Below are 17,366 nucleotides of genomic sequence, written 5' to 3'. Positions count from 1 at the left end.
AAGGAAAGAGAAAACACAGTATCCGCGAGGAAGACGAGAAGTTTTAACATCGTAGGAACAATCCCAAGAGACCACAAAGATCTTCGGCTCGTTCGCGCTGCCCCACAGTCTCAGCCCGCCCTCCCCCCTCTCTCAGCCATCTCCACACCCCCCAAGGGGGGAGGGAGGGGGGCCTTTTTGAGGGTGGACACAGCACCCCCCACTGTCTAGCAACATGGCCCCGAAACCGAAAACTTTTGCCGAAACATTGGCCTCGAACCCCCCTCCTATTCCACCAGCTATCAAGCCATAGAGCCCTTGGGAGAAATGAAGAAATTGCAACAGGAAGTAATCAACCTCACCAGAGAGCTATCAACTAAAGAAGCCCGGATAGCAAGCCTCGAAACCCAACTGCTGGACGTCAAGACCAAGCAGGACATACAAGAAGCAGCCCAGGAGCAACATCATCAAGAAGAAAACCTTGAAACACTACAAAAGGACAATACACCCAAGGTAAAAATCTGAAACATTTGTCAATGAAGCGTTATCGGTTCTCAAAGACAATGAAAGAGCAAAAAGCCTGGAGAAGTACATCAGAATCGGACCTCTACCAAAAGGTTGGTCAATAGGTCACAATCCTGACAAACAACTAGAAGGATACGCCCTGCCCTGCGAGCTGGACTGTCTACGCCCTGCCCTGCCCTGACCCCCCTTGCGCCAACGCCTCGTGCAGAAATTTTCAGATTTGTGGTAATTTCAGAATTGCAGAGAATGTAGATGGGTGTGGCATAACTATGTATGTCAAAGTAACATGTGCATTGGAAAAAATTATGCTTTGAACATAGGAGGAGGACAAGAAGACATATTAAATCAACTGTTGCAGTTTGTGCCATACAATTACATATTGGCACTAGGGCATGTGAGAGAACTAAAACAATGCTTGTTTATGTTGTACGATGACAGTTGAACACACGAAGTAGATCCTCATTTGTTAGCTTGCTTTGATGGATCAAGATATTGTGGCTTAGGTCCAAGCCAAAATAGCAAAGGAAGAAGAAGTAAATATGCTTGCATGCCATGCAGAGTTTGCTTTGTGCCACTCGTTCTGCAAAGTCACCACATGTACACAGTGAGCTACTTGCAATATTTATTTCATACCTCTCGCCCTGCACTTGTGAAGAAGATGTGTCCAACATGAATTTTCCATGCATTCATGCCCTCACGACAATGTGTATCTTTCACCTGAGTTTAGACTAAGTCTCATATCATATTCATGGTCTATGGATGACAGCCGTGCCTCTTAAACGTGGGAAAAAAGGTGTTATTTATGAATTCTAAATATGTCAATGGGATTTCATCTTTATGTTAAGAAGTAGTTTTCATTAGAATCCTTGGATTATCGACCTGGCTTGTGATGTATGACAAATATAAACACAAAAACAATGGATAGAGGACTTCCTTTCTTCTGTTGCTCGTATCTCTATTTTGTGGAAACGGAGTAGGGTGTTGTCAATTAAAAAGAAAATAAGGGAAGGCCATCTATCAAGTCGTCCCAATTTTCTCAGGGTTACGGACCTCACAATTGGTATAAGAGCTTTAGGTTTAAAGTTTGGTTTCTTAACCGTCTGTACTATTCTTTTGCTTGATTGCATGAATACTTGCTTGACAATGTTATCCTATCTGTTCTGTAGCACAAATTTATGGACACCAACTGTTTAACTATCTTGAAGACAATACATCACACTGCCTATCAATCAACTGCTTTTTAGACCAAGGGCCTTTAAATATGAGACTAGGTCTCATTTTTTGGCATGCTTCTTGGACAAGGTGCAGAGTCTGGAGTACAGGCTTGTACTATGTTGATGCAATATAAAGAAATACCGAAAGGGCATCAGTGACCACTTCAGTGACTTGGGGGGTTCAGTGGGCATCCTGCCAAGGACTTCCTTCTCGGACCATGCACCAGTGATCCTCACGGTGGCAGACAAGCAGAGGAGTGGGAGCACGATGCTCCGCATCCCAGAGACGGTCTTGTTGGACTCAGCACTCAGAGAGAGGGTAGAGGCTCTCTGGACAAAGAGGATGGACAGACAAGATTCACCTGCAAACAGAGTGGCCTCAGGCCTAGATCAGCTTAGCCACTTTTTTCTTCAGGAGTCTCTGGCTCGCCGGGCTGCAACGAGAGAGGCGGAGCAGCGTCTCAGACGGGGCATTGCTTCACTGCAGAGGATGCAGGAGCCACATCCAAACAGTCCATGGTTGGAGGAGGAGTTACAGCAGTCTCGACAGGAGCTTGCTAGCACAGAGGAGAGGCGTCATGAGTTTGCCTTCCACCGACACGCATCTCAGTGGACTCAGGTGGATGACAGAGTGACTGGTGCTTTTATTGAGACAGTGGGGCCTCGGCACTCGCATGCCAAGGTTAGTCAGTTGAGGAGGCCCGATGGGTCAGTTGCTTGTGAGCCCGAGGATATGCGTGCAGTCGCTACTGACTTCTACCATGAGTTACTGTCGCCTGAGCCTCAGTCAGAGCGGCAGGATGCATGCAGGGAGCAGGTTTGGGCAGAGATGCCATGTCTTGTGACAGAGGAGATGCGCCAAAGGCTAGAGATGCCACTTCAGCTTGAGGAGTTGCACACAGCTCTGAGGGCCCTTCCTCGTGGTAGCTGTCCAGGTGAGGATGGGTTCACTCCCAGCTTTTTCTTGGAGTACTAGGACCTGCTTGGCCCAGATCTTTGTAGTGCTTTTCAGTACATTTTGCACACAGGAGTGATGCCTGACACAATGAGTGAGGGCCTGATCTACCTCATTCCCAAAGAGGGTGGCTCCTTGGATGAGATTCGTCAGTGGCGCCCCATCACCATCCTCAACTCAGCCTACAAAATTCTTGCCAAGGCTCTGAGTTTGAGGATTCAGCCACTTTTAGAGAGCCTCATACATGGGACTCAGACAGGTTTTGTCAAGGAATGCACTATCCTTGACAACATCTTTACTTTTTGGGAGGCTTCTACCCTGGCACGGCTCCGTGGTGAGGACCTTGTGATTCTTCTTCTCGATTTTGAGAAGGCCTACGATCGAGTTGACTCGGACTTTCTAGAGCACACTCTTCGCAGGATGGGCTTCTCAAATGCTTGGATCAGAGGGGTGTCAGCTTTGTACAGGCAAGCTCACAGTCAAGTGCTTTTGGCAGGGGGGAGAGGTGCGCGCTTCATGCTCACACGCTCGGTCAGACAGGGGCCTCTTGCCTCCTTTCTCTTTTTGTTCTATGCGGAGGGGATTAGCAGATTTTTGGTGTCACAGCAGGTTGGTCTTCGGGGCTTAGCGCTCCCTATTCGGGGAGAGGAGCTACTGGACGCTGAGTTTGCCGATGACTCAGCCTTGTACTTAGATGGCCAGGAGGCCAATCTTCACAGATGTGAGCAAGCTTTGGAGACCTTCTGTTGTGCATCGGGGGCACTGATCAATTGGAGAAAGACTGTGGCTTTCTCAATTGGTAGTGCTCCTATGCCAGATTGGATGCCAGGATAGGGTTTCAAGTGGATTCCCCCAGGGACTGCTGTTCGATACTTGGGTTGTCAAGTTGGTTTGGACTTGTCTCCCGAGCAGCAGATTGCTCCTCTTCTCCTGTCCATCAAGAGAAAGCTATTACATTGGAGCTCAGCACATCTGTCGTCGCTGGCTGGTAGAGTAGTAGTTGCCAACCAGGTGCTGTTGGCGACTATGTGGTACATCACCTCCCGCTGAATCTTCTCGAGTTCTTGTATCAGCCAGGTAGAGAGGCTGATCAGGAACTTCCGTTGGTCAGGGCGTGACACTCAGATGGCCCGAGCCAAGGTGGCTTGGTCGGTCATCACGCTTCCTTGTTCTCAGGGAGGGCCTGGGATCATTGATCCAGCACAGCAGAGCAGAGCCCTTCTAGGGAAGTTCATAGTCAGAGGAGTTCTTGCAGGTGAGGAGCCCTGGAAGAAGTTCTTGTTGCAGAGGCTTCGTGCCAGGGTGCCTCAGTCAGGAGGCCCTTGGCAACCTTCGACCATATGGATCTTTACAGAGATGCGCCGAGTTGGTTTGAGCAGGAGACATGAGGACCGCTTCGCTGTGAGTTTGCTTCGTTCTTGGGAGCTCTGACGGCGTGGCCTGGAGCAGCGACAGCCGATGTGCACGGAGGAGCGCCTACAGCAGCCCCTCGTCTGGAACCCCATGGTTAGCACTCAGATAGGCCACTTGGTTGGTAGTCCACCTCATGTTTCTTGGAGTCCCATGGCAACAAGTCCAGCGCGCTCTCTAGGTGACTGGCTAGAGTTCACAGGTTTGTCAGAGGAGGTACAGGGCTTCCAGCTGCAGGGCATGAGAGGGGTGCAGAGCATGTGTCAGGACATCTTAGAGTCAGTTCCAGCTGAGTGGCTCACGCCTCTCGAGCCAATAGCACCCCTGTGGATGGGAGCCTTCACACGACTGGAGGTTGTCATTTCAATGGTGAGTCAGATATCAACACAATAACATCAGCATATAGCAACAATGGGATCCACGTCCCTGCCAACTGGGCACCCCTGTCACCCTCTCAATCAATGTAATCAGACACCTCATCAACATACATACCAAATAGAGTAGGAGACAATGGGCAGCCCTGTTTCACTCCAATAGTAGAGTGAACTAAATCAGATACCCGTTCCGGGGTGCGTACATGTCCCATCACTGATCTGTACAAAGCCATAATCCCCCAAATCACCTCTATGGGCACCCCCATCTCCTATAGTCTACGCATCAATCGAGCTCTTGGTACCATGTCAAATGCTTTGCAAAAATCCACAAAGCTACAGTAGATCCGTCTCCCATGTGCTTTGCCCTCCTCAATGATGGCCCTGAGTGTCAAAATATGATCAAGAGTAGAGAAACCCCTCCTGAAGCCGAGAGATCATAGATACTAGGGGCTTCTCCATATGCCTCCGACCATCCTGGCCTACAAAAGGTCCCTAAACCTGCACCCCATATAACATAGTAGAGGCAACCAAAGTATCAAAGAGCCATAACTTTGTCCTAGGTTCCTGGAACTAAACCTGCGAACACATCCTCTCCATTCCTCCCAGAGCCGTACTAGCTCTAGTTAGTCTAGTCTCTGCTGCTCTTCTCAAAGAAAATCTCGGCCAAGTAAAGACTACCCACAGGTAAGTGTATGCATGTGTATACTCCACAATCTCCTGACCATTTTTGAAAGTAGGTACTGATCTCCTGACCCATTGCCGTGTGGTGTTAAACACCATAACCTTGGTTTTACCTAGGTTTACACACAATTCACTATCCTCTGCAAAACTGCGTAGTGCATCCAAATGTCGTTGCATACCTTCTGGTGAGTCAGATATCAACACAATATCATCAGCATATAGCAACAATGGGATCCACGTCCCTGCCAGCTGGGCACCCCTGTCACCCTCTCAATCAATGTAATCAGACACCTCATCAACATACATACCAAATAGAGTAGGAGACAATGGGCAGCCCTGTTTCACTCCAATAGTAGAGTGAACTAAATCAGATACCCCTTCCGGGGTGCGTACATGTCCCATCACTGATCTGTACAAAGCCATAATCCCCCAAATCACCTCTATGGGCACCCCCATCTCCTGTAGTCTACGCATCAATCGAGCTCTTGGTACCATGTCAAATGCTTTGCGAAAATCCACAAAGCTGCAGTAGATCCGTCTCCCATGTGCTCTGCCCTCCTCAATGATGGCCCTGAGTGTCAAAATATGATCAAGAGTGGAGAAACCCCTCCTGAAGCCGGCCTGACCCTTTGCTTGTACACCCTCGTTCTCTGCCCAATTACTCAAGTGTTGCTCCAGAATAGATTCATACAACCGTGCCAATGTGTGTCCAACCATAATAGTGCGGTAGTTCCCCGGCTCTGTAGGGTCACCAGCCTTGAAGATGGGCACAATATTAGACAACCTCCAAGTCTCAGGTAATCCCTCACACATGGCACGATTGAACAACAGTGCAAGAACCTCCATCAGCATATCCCTGACATCTATAAAGTGCTCCGCTACTAGACCGTCATGATCATATGCCTTCCCAGTCCTCATCCTGTCGATGGCCCTTTGTACCATCTCAGGTGTAAAGAAAGTGCTCGTAGCTCGGCAAGGCTTGGTAGGGTCTGGAAGGGGTTCCTGTCCAACAACCGTACATAATGATATCGCATATTGGCCCCACACATCAGGTGAAGTAATCATTGGGGGAGGGGAGTGCTCATGGAAGAGTCGCCATGCCTCTCCTGAGTCCCTACTCAAGAACATCTGATATAAGTCTCGTTCCATCTGAGCTAGGTAAGCTCGCTTCTTCCGTCTCACAAGGCATTGGAAAGCAATCCGAGATTGTCTGTAAGTGATGACTCCTAAAAAGAAGATCCCTCTGAAGCTGGGCTCTCATCTCTCTGCATTCCTCATCATACCAACTATTCTGGGGCATGCTCCCAGAATGTCGTCTCTTGCCCGTTGAGTGTGTGGGTATGCCACTGATGCATCCCCATGCAGTGTCTCAATCAGTAGAGTGGTACACTCCTCCACTGAGAGGCCTCTACCATTTATTTTTTTTCCGAGAAAAAGATCCTTCTATTAGTTCAAGAAAGCTGCCCGCAGGGCTACAACCACCTCTGCAAGAGAGGGCTATAACAAACATGATGGGGAGACTCTCCCAATGATAGAACAACATATGTACAATGAGGCTAAATCAGGGGATGGGAGGAGGGAAGAGCCACACAGATGGTCGGTAGTGCAATCTGAGCACACCCTGGACAATGGTATAGAAAGGCCCAAGGCGCCAGAGTTGAAGAAAAGCCTCGCGGCGCTCCTGCATGCGGTCAGAGCTGCCCTAAAGTCCCTCAAGCTGTCCTCTGAGAGTATGGATCAGCTCTAGCCCAAAGTCACGAACAGTCTCTGCTGGCGCCACAGAGCGGGCCTCAAAAATGCGGAAACAGCGGGCCCGCCAGATGAACCATAGTGTCAGGCCACTGATGAGTTCCCAACACTCCTCTCTCTAACTGCACCACTCCTGTGGAGTAAGCTCTGTAGCAGGCTGGAGTGTAGGACGCCCCCCCTGTCACTATCATCCTACTGGTGGAGCATAGCTCAAACTGAAGTGCCGGGCCAGTGAGAGTGGACCAAGCCGCTGCCCCCCAAGTGTACTCTCTAGTCATGGAGAGAGTAGGCATCAGCCGAAGAACTCGTAGCCACACCTGCTGGGCCTAGGGACAGTCCCAAAGACAACGACGTTGACCCTCCACCATCTGGTCACAGACTACACATGCGGCTGAAAGACCACTATGCACAAGCCAGATCCCTACTACTCTAGCTCTGTGTGCAACCAGCCACTGGAACAAAGTGACGCGCCTCGGCTGTCCAGAGTCCCACAGCCTTTGCCAAAAGGCTGCCAAGAACTCGACTGTGAGGCCCTCCTCCTGCCAATGACGTGCTGCAGCGGGGCGGGCCTCTCTCTGTGCTGCAAGTATATGACGTCCAAGCCGAATAGAGTACTGAAAGAAGGGGACTCCTAGGTGGCTTGCAGAAGAGAAGGGGTCCCTCCATAGCCACTCACCAGGATCCCACTGCACTCGTGGTAGTGGATAGCACTCCCAAGCCCCTAGCCTCTAGTGTCCAGTCTCAAGAGCTGCTGGGTCAGGGTCTATGACGCAAGTCCTCCCACAGATGCCCACAACTCGGATCCTCTGAAAACAGCACTCTGCTACCTGCGGGGCCTCTTCTGCAACTCGTTGTAATCGTCCCCCACCTTGAAGCTCGAAGAACACGGCTGGGACTGTCTCTGAGCAGGCCCTGACTGAAATGAGAACCTTCAGTCGTGTGAAGGCTCCCATCCACCGGGGTGCTACTGGCTAGTGAGGCATGAGCCACTCAGCTGGAACTGACTCTGAGATGGCTCTGCACCCCTCTCATGCTCTGCAGCTGGTAACCATATACCTCCTCTGACAAACCTGGGAACTCTAGCCAGTCACCTAGAGAACGCATTGGACCTACTGCCATGGGACCCCAAGAAACATGAGCTCGACTACCAACCAAGTGGCCTCTCTGAGTGCTAACCATGGGGTTCCAGACGAGGGGCTGCCGTAGGCGCTCCTCCGTGCACATCGGCTGTCGCTGCTCCAGGCCACACCGTAAGAGCTCCCAAGAACGAAGCAAACTCACAGCGAAGCGGTCCTCCAGTCTCCTGCTCAAACCAACTCCGCGCACCTCTGTAAAGATCCATCTGGTCGAAGGTTGCCAAAGGCCTCCTGACTGAGGCACCCTGGCACGAAGCCTCTACAACAAGAACTTCTTCCAGGGCTCCTCACCTGCAAGAACTCCTCTGACTATGAACTTCCCTAGAAGGGCTCTGCTCTGCTGCGCTGGATCAATGATCCCAAGCCCTCCCTGAGAACAAGGAAGCGTGATGACTGACCAAGCCACGTTGGCTCGGGCCATCTGAGTGTCACGTCCTGACCAAAGGAAGTTCCTGATCAGCCTCTCTACCTGGCTGATACAAGAACTCGAGAAGATCTAGCAGGAAGTGATGTACCACATAGTCGCCAACAGCACCTGGTTGGCAACTACTACTCTACCAGCCAGCGACGACAGATGTGCTGAGCTCCAATGTAACAGCTTTCTCTTGATGGACAGGAGAAGAGGAGCAATCTGCTGCTCGGGAGACAAGTCCAAACCAACTTGACAACCCAAGTATCGAACAGCAGTCCCTAGGGGAATCCACCTGAAACCCTATCCTGGCATCCAATCTGGCATAGGAGCACTACCAACCGAGAAAGCCACTGTCTTTCTCCAGTTGATCAGTGCCCCCGATGCACAACAGAAGGTCTCCAAAGCTTGCTCACATCTGTGAAGATTGGCCTCCTGGCCATCTAAGTACAAGGCTGAGTCATCGGCAAACTCAGCGTCCAGTAGCTCCTCTCCCCGAATAGGGAGTGCTAAGCCCCGAAGACCAACTTGCTGTGACACCAAAAATCTGCTCATCACCTCCGCATAGAACAGAAAGAGAAAGGGGGCAAGAGGACAGCCCTGTCTGACCCAGCGTGTGAGCATGAAGCGCTCACCTCTCCCCCCTGCCAAAAGCACCTGACTGTGAGCCTGTCTGTACAAAGCTGACACCCCTCTAATCCAAGCATCTGAGAAGCCCATCCTGCAAAGAGTGCCCTCTAGAAAGTCCCAGTCAACTCGGTCGTAGGCCTTCTCAAAATCGAGAAGGAGAATCACAAGGTCCTCACCACGGAGCCGTGCCAGGGCAGAAGCCTCCCAAAAAGTAAAGATGTTGTCAAGGATACTGCGTTCCTTGACAAAACCTGTCTGAGTCCCATGTATAAGGTTCTCTAAAAGTGGCTGAATCCTCAAACTCAGAGCACTGGCAAGAATTTTGTAGGTTGAGTTGAGGATGTTGATGGGGCGCCACTGTCGAATCTCATCCAAGGAGCCACCCTCCTTGGGAATGAGGTAGATCAGGCCCTCACTCATGCTGTCAGGCATCACTCCTGTGTGCAAAATGTACTGAAAAGCACTACAAAGATCTAGGCCAAGCAGGTCCAAGTACTCCAAGAAGAAGCTAGGAGTCAACCCATCCTGTCCTGGACAGCTACCACGAGGGAGGGCCCTAAGAGCTGTGTGCAGCTCCTCAAGATGAAGTGGCATCTCTAGCCTCTGGTGCATCTCCAGAAACCGGCCCGTAGGGCGGTAGGCGTTGGCTTTCACCCGAAATTCTTTACTTTATACACACACACAAAGCACTTTGCAAAGAGAACCTGCGACGGGAGTCAACACTTGAATACACACACGGCTCGGAAGCTAGAATGCTCCGAGCAGACGCCGACAACCTGTAGGCCCCAAAATTGGCGCCCCTTTCGGTATTTCTTTATTCTTTAGGAGGGTAAATTACAAGGTCCTGGGAATCCTTCACGTGTATCCACCTAGATACCATTTGATTTGGCCAAATTTCGGCAACATAACAGCCCCAAAACTTGCGCGAAACCAATTCCCCTGCTGGAACTCGCTTGCACTGTCGTATACCCTCTGATTCTTGTCCAAAAACAGTAAATTCAGCACGCTGTATTTACTGGTTTTTGCCCTGTTTTCAGCCCCAAACAGTCCCCTAACTGTCCTTTGCCAGTGGGGCACGATTCCCAATGATCCTGGCGTCCGTACAGCTCAGCTGAAAAACAGTGAATTTACAGCGCATACACAGCGCTGATTTTGCACCTGTACGGTGAGGTTATGACCCTCACCAGTGCCTGCTTTGGAGTAGCAGTTAGCTACCCCTGTTCCTGCTCAAGGAGGCTCTTGCCTCAGCACAAAAGCATGAACCCACACAACTGTACATCAGTCAAATGAGTAGCCCTCTTGAGGGGCATCACATAACTGCACGTAGGGGAGAGAGAGCAGTGTGTAGTGTGCAGGGCATCACTCCTAGCACCACACTGTACATGAGAGGGAAAGAAAGCACTCCATAGCTCTTAACCTGTGACAGGTTGCAAATGAGGCCTCTCCCATCATAAAAATCAGCACCCATTTTTCTGCAAGAGGAAAGTTCACCAAAATGTGACACTTGGCGCATTTTCAAGCATTTTCCCGTTTCGGGTTCGCCGCTTAAAAATATCCCAACCGACGCGTCAGTTGACTTCGCGGCAGAGTTATAAAGTGTTCCCCTAGTCATACCGGAGGTAATGACGCGAACACATTTCACGGCCCAAAATAGCAGTTCCCTGAATTTTAGGAGATGCTCCCGTTGGGCTCCCACGGGTCTTCTGACCATCTATCCTCATTGGGACCACATCCAAAAGTGTAATGTGGCCCAACTGTCGGATACTTTTTGTTGGTAGTCCCACCTTGACTTTACGCCTTAATTGAGTTCACTTCCTAGTATCCACCAACTTGCTAAGTGCGACGGGGGGACCTATATGATCTTGCTTTGAGCCTAGACATCCTCTTACCATACGAATTCCAGTGCCGACCACTTCCCGTCTGCGGGTGAATCTACCGTTCACATTGGCCATACAATGTTCGACCGTTTGCTACTTCAAAAAGAGGGTCTTAAACAAATAAAATAAACCCCATTGGAAAGAAACCAACAACCAAGGTTAGCAGTTGCCACATCTCTGTGACATGGTTAATAACTGCCACGTCCTCGTGACATCTCCTCTGTCACAAGACACCGCATCTGTGCCCAAACCTGCTCCCTGCATGCATCCTGCCGCTCTGACTGAGGCTCAGCCAACATTAACTCACGGTAAAAGTCAGTAGCGACTGCACGCATATCCTCGGGTCACAAGCAACTGACCCATCGGGCCTCCTCAACTGACTGACCTTGGCATGCGAGTGCCGAGGCCCCACTCTCTCAAAAAAAACACCAGTCACTCTGTCACCCACCAAAGTCCACTGAGATGCCTGTCAGTGGAAGGCAAACTCATGACGCCTCTCCTCTGTGCTAGCAAGCTCCTGTCGAGACTGCTGTAACTCCTCCTCCAACCATGGACTGTCTGGATGCTACTCCTGCATCCTGTGTAGTGAAGCAATACCCCGTCTGAGACGTTGCTCCGCCTCTCTCATTGTAGCCCGACGAGCCAAAGACTCCTGAAGAAAAAAGTGGCTAAGTTGAGCTAGGCACGACGCCACTCTGTCTGCTGGTGAATCATGTATGTCCATGCCCTCTGTCCGGAGAGCCTCTACCCTCTCTCTGAGTCCTGAGTCCAACAAGACCCTCTCTGGGATGCGGAGCATCGTGCTCCCACTCCTTTGCCTGTCTGCCACTGTGAGGATCACTGGTACATGGTCCGAGAAGGCAGTCCCTGCGAGGATGCCCACGGAACCCCCCATGTCACTGAAGTGGTCACTAGTATAGAAGCGATCTATGCGCGATAGATTCACTCCTCCCACTCTGCGGTCCGATCTAGAGAAGGTAAGACTGTCTGGGGGCCTCACAAAACCAGAGTGCTGCCATGTATCCGAGACCCTCAAAGTCATACAAAACCTCTCCCAAGCTGGCAACTCGACTCCATGCACAGTAGCATGCCTGCCACCAATCCTGTCAGAAGGGTCCTCCAACATGTTGAAGTCCCCTCCTATACACCAATGATCGGCCTGTGGCAAAGACTCAACAATCTGTGACCAAAACTCGCACGAGCACTCACCACAATAGACGCATAGATGTTCAGGAAGCCCACAAGGCCACCCTGAACCTGTATAGTAATCCACTGAGCCCTACCTGGCACAATAATCCCTCTGCCCACAATGGCCTACTCTGCAGTGAGTCCGCAATAGTCATACATACCCCTCCCTGGATGCCTCCAGTTCCAAAAGCAACTGACCAAAAGGTATCATAACGTCCACGCAAAATCTGACCACAACGCCGAATGCGGCTCTCACACAGATGGTGCTCCTGAAGCATGAGGAGATCAATCTCTCCTCCCACAAGGCAACGCTGAAGCTCCTGACGCAATCGGCCCCGCTGTGGCTGAAACTGCGGCCCACCTAGTCCCTGCACGTTCCATGAGACAATCCTTACGGGGAGCGAGAGAGAACAGATGCTGCTGCAACAGCAAGACGGGCTATCTTCCAGGTAGGCTTGGATGGGGAGTAATCCGTATCCGAGCGTCCTCTAGATAGGCGTGACTGCAATGAGTGCCTAGCCCAAGCCCAAGCAGACCGAGCCGTACGTAACGCAACCTCCTCTCTGTAGGAGTCCTCATGAATGTATACATAGCAAGGCAAACACTGCGTATCAGCAAAGAAGTACACCACAATGTGCCTACATCCTACTGAGTCTGGGGGTGTCACCGCAAACTTGGCCAATGGCCACAAAGTCTGCAGCATATCTATAACTCCAAGTTCTCCCATGTGGTGAGAGAACTCTAAGACCTGTGTATGTAACCATCCCACCACTGAGTCAAGGGACCACTCTGTATCGGCCCTACCACATAGGGGGAAGGAGAAACCAACTGCTGAGTCCAGGGCCTCTCTCCCCCTAGCGGCGAGGAACAAAACATGGACCCTGAAACAGGCTGCCTCATGGTCTGCTGCGGAATCGTCGAGAAAACGAGTGAACCCGTAGTCGAAGAAGTCCCAGCGGCGTCTGATGTCAATGCTCGTCAGCCCACGAGGGATGGCTGCAAGGGAGGATGTCTGAATCTACAGAGGGGGCCGCAAGAAGGGCTGACCCTCTCGCGCTAGGCGACTCGTGGCAAAGGAGCTGCCAAGAGATCTCCTAGCGTCGGAGAGGGACCAGTCTCCTGAGCCGACTGAGGAACTGGAGCAAGAGGGGGGGGAGAGGTAGCTGGGGAGAGTGGAGGAGAAGAGGGGCGGGATGGGGCGACAGAGGTAGAGGGGCGAGGTAGAGAGGCGACGGGAGCAGAAGGCGGGGAGGATGAGGCAAAGGGGGGGAACTCTGGGGGGCGGGGAAGCGGCTGTCGAGGGAGAAGCGGAGGTGGAGGCTAACGTAGAGATCTCCTCCTGCTCGAGAGGACCAAAACGGTTCCCCGTGGGAACCAACTGTTGCTTAGTAGGCACTTGAGGGCCACTCTGAGTGCCAGGCTGACGCTGTGGCCCCTGGCGTCGGCGGCCACGAGCCTGCTGCCACCCCTCCTTCGTTGGAGCCCCAGGCTCGGAGGGTGGCTCTGCATCTGTACGCTGTGCCGCTGGCTTTGGCTGCAGGCCAGCCCTGGCAAGCTGAGGCTAAGGCTGTGGTGCAGGTCGCGGCCTCCTCCGTGGACAAGCCTTCGCTAGATGGCCCATCTGTCGGCAAATGAAGCACTGGTTCGGGAGGCCCGAGTACTCCACACTCTGTCGAAACCAACCCCCACTCACCCGAGGTAAAAGGATAACCTTCGGGAGAGTGTGGGTATCTCTGACCAAAACTCGAACTGAGGAAATGCCAGCTGCCTTGGCAGCTACTGATACTACCGTGCGAGGAGTCTCCAGGACAGTCCCAATGCCGGACCCGATCATGGAAAGAAGTGGTAGGTACTCTCTCCGTAAACCTGGAAAGCAGACTGAGATGGGGATGTCTGCCTCCTCTACTAGAACATCCGAAGCTGGGTCAAAACCATGTCCCCACTGTCGAAAGTGGGCACGTGAGGCTCGGATGGCCAGTGGACTCATAGCTATGACCTTGGACGCCATCTCGGAGGACTCAAACTCGATCTGATAGTACCCCCGTCCGAGAATCTGGACATCCAAAATCTTTCCCACCTCTACGAGAAGGCGGGCATGGAGAAGGTCTCGCAGCTCTCCTCTGCTAGGTCGGGTACCGAGAATCTTGCAGATGACCGACGTCGCCTGCAATCGCTCTACCTCGGCAGCAAGGCTCGCTTGCTCTGTAGGCGAGAGAGCAAGTCGAATGGTGGGCTCAGCGGGGTCGTGCGAGGGGGCTTCTAGCGAGTCCCTCTGTGGCGAAGCTGGAGCCTCCATTTGTGTCTACTGCTATGGCGTAAGAAGAGGACGATGGGAGGGTGCTGCAAAAGGGCACGCCAACACTGCTCCAAGGAGTTGAAACAAATGCCGATAGTGCCGAATCAGCGTGCGCGTCTTCTGGGTATCCGACATTGAGAGGCCTGTACCATTTGTGCTAGCTATGCCTTCCAATAGACGGTCCCAGATCTCCTTTGTATAAACGAAATAAGTCTCCGGTGTAAATGTATAACAAGTGTGTGACATGCCTCCTGATGTCTGGGTTGTACTATACTGAAATTTAAAGCACAATGTCAAGAGAGCATGATCTACTGCTATGCCCACTGGCCTGGCTCCCACTCTGAAATCCTGAATGCAGGGGACAAAGCTCGGTTGTGTCATAACATAATCCACTGTACTGGCCCCATGTCTGTGTAGAAAGCATGTGAAACTGGCTGCTCCAGGAAATTGCTGTAAGCCATTAAGTATGGCTAATCCATGTGTAGTCGTCATTTTCATGAGGTATCTCCCATACTCTGTCTGCTCTCTGTCATTTGAGCATCTGTCAAGTCCCAACTCACCCACATCCAGCTCTCTAAGCATCTCATCTGAAGTGTCGTAGAAGACTGTCTGCGAGTTGCCCGTTCGGGCATTGAAGTCCCCTAGGAGAATGATATCACCATCCCTAGAAAACTCCCAAATGTCATCATCTAGAATAGAGAAAGGCGACTGCCCTCTGGATGCAGCATACACTGATGTACTGGGAGGAAAGTAACATATGGCAATATATAGGAATTGACCTGTGTCAGCTCTCAGTCTCACCCACATATATCTAGCATGATCATCTCTTCGAAAAATATGCAGTAATGGTTGTAGTTCCTCTCTGAATAGCACTGCTACTCCTCCTGAACCTCTACTCCCATGCTCAGCTCTCGCATTTGTCCTGTGAGCTGTCCCCCATCTGTATCCCACCACATGTGGCATCATCTGTCCACGGGCCTGATGAGTCTCTGAGAAGAATACAATATCCTTGTCTTTGAAATTGTCCTCAAATGCACCCACGTCCAACCTCATAGACCCATTACAATTCCAGGTAGCCATCTTCACACACACACAGAGAGAGAGAGAGAGAGAGAGAGATGAAATGAAATGAAATGTTATATTAACGTCTTCAAAAGGCCAAAGTGACCTATGAAACCAGAAAGTTACAATGCGGTGTATCTGATACAAAAGTCAGATTAACAAAATAAATTAAACTAGGATAACCAAATATAAATACTGCGGAATCCTAAACTAAGCTAATAGGTGGGAAAGGTGAAAGGTGAAAGAGTGAAATGTGTGGACTAAGCAGTACAATGTGTAGACAATATGGGAGGGAAGTAGAGATCCATCTTCATCTGCACTCTCGACGACGAAAAAGTATGGCTCAAATCCTTTGTTGTAGCCTCCTTCGAAACTGTGTAGATCCTCTTCTCCATCGAGGTCGTCTAGATCTCCCTAGCTCCAATGCTCAGTCTATGAGAATGCCAGTAGTGCGGGCAGACCTCTCCACTGTTGGCTGCTCCTCTATCTGTTCTTCTGGGTGTATAATATCTAGAGAAAGAAATGAAATGAAATGAAATGAAATGTTATATTAACCTCTTCAAAAGGCCAAAATGACCTATGAGACCAATCCGTTACAAAATGGTGAATCTAATACCAAGTCTGGGTACAAAAGAACTAAATACTACTACTAGAATCCGTCGAATCCTCTGTTGTAGTCTCCGTCGATGCTGTGTAGCCCCTCTCCTCAATCGTGGCCGTCTGGATCTCCGTAGCTCCAGTGCTCGGTCGATGAGAGTGCCAGTAGTGGCCGAATGAGTGTGGGCCAAGCTCTGCAATGATGATTGCTCCTCTGGCTGTCCCATATCTAGTGAAAAGAAATCCTAATCTGTCTCTGGGACTGTCTCTCTCTATCTCTCCCCAGTAAAGTGTCTCTATATCTCTGTAACTCAAGTAGATATAGCCCAAGACATCTCTGATCCTCATAACTCATGACCCTAGCGAAAGGACCGAAACCCTCTTTGAATAAGCAATGGAAACGGCCCCGTATCTCATAGTACACTCTGCAATGACATATGTAATGTAGCTCTGTCTCTGGCTCTAACTAGCATAAGCGGCATATCCTGCTATCTGCTGGTATCCCTCTAAATCTACCAGTCTCAATCTCCAGCTGATGTGAGGATGTGCGTATCTGACCAATGGCACACCGCAAACCATGAGACATATGTGTGTCCATGTAGCTGGGTCGAATCACAAACCCATCTCCTGTGAGGTGGAGAAGATGCTCTCCATAGAAAGCCATCTTCGTGCCCAACTCTTGCGGCGGTTCTATCCATGTCCTCCTGGTATCCAGCTGGATCAGTTCCTGACTAATGAGTCTAGTAATCTCCACCCGTGTAGGAGACATCGAGGGTGCCTGAGAGAGTACTGGAAAGGGGGCAGCCTGTCCATGGTGAAACCATGCGTCTGAAACCATGATGTTATCTGTGCATACCAGTATGAAGTGGTCCCCCTGAAGAGCTAACTGTTTGGAAGACTCAAGGGCCAGTCTAGCATATCTGTCTCTAGTAGTATCCCACAAGTTGTGCACAGAGGAGACTGATCCGGTAAGCGCCTCAATCTCCATAGGAGGGCAGCTAGCTCCGTGGGGTACGGAGGCCTTGGCTTTGATCAGTCGAGAGATCATCGATACCAAGGGCCTCCCCATACGTCTCCAACCATCCTGGCCTACAGAAGGTCCCCATGTCTACACCCCATACAACATAGCTGAGGCTACTAAGGTATCAAAGAGCCATGACTTTGTCCGAGGTTCCTGGAACTGAACCTGCGATTCTCCAAGCCTCCCAAGGCCGCAAAAGCTCTAGTGAGTCTAGTCTCTGCTGCTCTCCCCAAAGAAAACCTCGGCCCAGTGAAGGCAATCCC

General features: G+C 50.9%; 1 protein-coding gene across 7 annotated transcripts in view; it reads right to left on the bottom strand.

Annotated features, from left to right (window-relative positions):
* Positions 1-17,366, bottom strand: part of LOC147452827 (uncharacterized) — a 179,254-nt gene that overhangs the window by 101,555 nt on the left and 60,333 nt on the right. The window lies entirely within an intron of this gene.

This window comes from Adiantum capillus-veneris, chromosome 8, assembly GCF_014529385.1.
Source record: "Adiantum capillus-veneris isolate H3 chromosome 8, ASM1452938v2, whole genome shotgun sequence".
Classification (NCBI taxonomy): domain Eukaryota; kingdom Viridiplantae; phylum Streptophyta; class Polypodiopsida; order Polypodiales; family Pteridaceae; genus Adiantum; species Adiantum capillus-veneris.
This window is presented reverse-complemented; position numbering and strand designations above follow the sequence as displayed.